Below are 2,878 nucleotides of genomic sequence, written 5' to 3' on the forward strand. Positions count from 1 at the left end.
CACATAGAAACACATAGAAAACACCTTCAAAGGTGTCCAAAAGCTGACAAACTGCTCAGAAGACATAACTAACACATGGAAAAGTGACAAGTACATATAGTCATGCGAAAATAAAAGAGGTGGAGGAGTAAAAGGAGGGGGAGACACAGATATAGGCATGTCATGCCCTTCTAAAATCCAAAAAGTGAGAAGCCGACACGGCCAGTCCGCTCCTGCCCGTGCCACCTCCGTGTCGCCGGGTTTGTGCCAGAGCCGCGGTGAACCCTGACGGCCAGCCCCCCTCTCCCAATACTGGTGCCTGTCCACTGGTGGGTCGAGCGAGCCCCCCTGTGGTGGAGGCAGCTCTAAGCTTTTTAATTTAAATTGTCTCTCTAATTTGAATGAATACACTTTAAATCCATTTACAAGGATTTATTGGAGGGCAAGTCTCATGCCAGCAGCCGCGGTAATTCCAGCTCCAGTAGCGTCCACTAAAGCTGCTGCAGTTAAAAAGCTTTTATAAGGATCGAGCTCGGCTGTCCACCGCAAGGCATCCTACTGCCAGTCCCAGCCCCTATGCCTTGGGGTGCCTCCTGATGCTCTTCACTAAGTATCCCATGGTCCCGAAGCATTTCCTTTGAAAAAATTAAGTGTCTAAACTACAGGTGGTGTAGCTTGCTTAACAGCCGGGATAATCCGCTGACTAGCAGACACTGCTACTAGGCACAAAGTATTTCCTGGGCTAGATGCAGTTAAAAATTTGTAATTAGATACTCTCGTTGGATGCTGAGAAAGCATTCCATAGAGTCTCCTGGCACGCCATATATGATTCTCTTAAAAAGCTTGGGGTAGGGGTCTAGGGGACCCTTTTATAGCCAAAATCACGGCCCTGTATCGCAATACATCACCTAGGCTGAAGATAAATGGAACTGTAGCACCCTGAGGGCTCGGTTGCTACAGACGTATTGCACCTCACCCAGAGGTGTGATATCTCACTCTCAGGTAAGGATGGAGTGTGGATCAGGACCCGACACCTGCATGCATTACACCACATTGCCGTGGGGCAGGGCGACCAATATGCCCCTGAGATGGGCACGACAGTCCCTGTCCCTGGCTGGAGTGGGGGGAGGGAACACTGAGGAAGGGGAACCCTGTAGTGCAGGAGCAGGGAGGAAGCAGTTCCTGGGTGCATTGAGAAGGGAGTATAAAAGGTGGGCACCATCTTAGTTCAGTGCAGAGAAGTCTGAGCAGAAGTGGCAGGGAGCAGGGGCTCTGCATGAGCTCTGCTCCGGAGGCGGGCCTAGTAACAGAGGCCCAGGCCTGGAAGAGGGAGAAGGAAGGAAGAGGAGCGGAGAAGGCTCCAGGAACGAGGAATGAAGGGATCCCAGGGGTGCGGACGGGCGAGTCGCCACCGCACGCCCGAATCCACCTGCGTGGAGGGGTCAGGCCAAAGGGGGAGACCGGTCCCCGAACTAGTGGAGGCAGGAAACGACCCTCAGCTAGAAACCGGAGGCTCTGACATTTTATGTGGCGCAGCCCCTCGCTACACCCGCTAGGAAGGCACCACATAGGGTCAGGGAAACTGGCGCCAAGTTTACCAAGAGGAGGCCCGAGGCAGCCGGACAGAAGTGTTGGTAAGAAAGGCCAGACAAAGGACACACAAAGGGGGTCCTGTGAAGTGCTCCAAAGTTATCTGGGAGTTGTCTGAGCCCCTCACCTGGTGAGCACAGTACGACGTGGGCAGCCATTACCTGCAGACGTGGTCTGGATAATAAGAACTGTGAGTAAAGGCCCTGGACTGCATCACTGACTCCGTGTCGTTACTGCTGCTGCCCTGCACCATCACCCCCATCCTCCGCATACACTGCCCTGAGGCTATACTCCTCCCGTGGGGAGTTATGCTACGCTCTGCTGCACCCACAACACCAGCCTCAGCGGTCTGCCCTGTAGCGGCGGTTCACTCTGACCGCAATCCACGGGTGGCGTAGTCGGACATTTAAACATCAAAACCACATAAATAGTTCCGCCACTGGTTTGACCGCCCTGAGCCACGGAACCGGGTCGCCGCCACGAAGACTACAACCACCAGCATCCACCAAAAAGGGTCCGGCTCCGGGTGTCCCAAGGCCCAGGGGGTGCGTCAGAACATTTTCATCACCTTTCACAATCACCAATGGGACAAGGCAGGGATGTCCTCTGTCCCCTCTCTTATACATCCTAGTGACGGAGCACCTGCTCTCATCAATTCGCCATAACCCCAATATTAGGTGGATTGAGGTGGGAGGCACCGAGTACAAGTGCTCTCTATTTGCTGATGATGTCCTAGTATATATCACTCAATCACATATATCCATCCCTGCTGTTATGGCTGAAATAGATCACTTTGTTACATGGTAAAATTTTAAAATCAATGCAGCGAAGTCTGAGGCCCTCGATGTCTCCCTCCCCAAATCCATATAGGATTCCATCCAGTCCAACTTTCCCTTTGCCTGGCCCTCACAGGGTATCAAATACTTAGGAATTCCTATTCATAGAGACCTCTCCCATCTATGTTATCTTAATTTTGGGCCCTTTATTGAACAATTCCATACAGACCACGGTTGGCAAGTTAGAACTGTAAGATTCACTACGTGAACCACTGGTGTTTTGTGGAAAAGCACATGTACACTGCGTTCCAAATTATTATGCAAAAAGTGTTTAGGAGTGATAAGGGAAGAATTTGTTTGTTTGTCAGTTAAACTCATTGATGGTGATGTGTGTCAGGGCTCTTTATATCACTGTAAGCAATTGCAGACACCTGTGCTAATTAGTTTGGCAGGTGTGTCCAATGAAAGGCAAGACTACTTAAGAAGGCTCTCTCACATTATTAAGCAGCCTACATTTTCTGCCAAAATGGGAA

The sequence above is a fragment of the Phyllobates terribilis genome, unplaced genomic scaffold (assembly GCF_046119375.1).
Source record: "Phyllobates terribilis strain yellow unplaced genomic scaffold, ASM4611937v1 Scaffold_5__5_contigs__length_657084704, whole genome shotgun sequence".
In the NCBI taxonomy this organism is placed as follows: Eukaryota; Metazoa; Chordata; class Amphibia; order Anura; family Dendrobatidae; genus Phyllobates; species Phyllobates terribilis.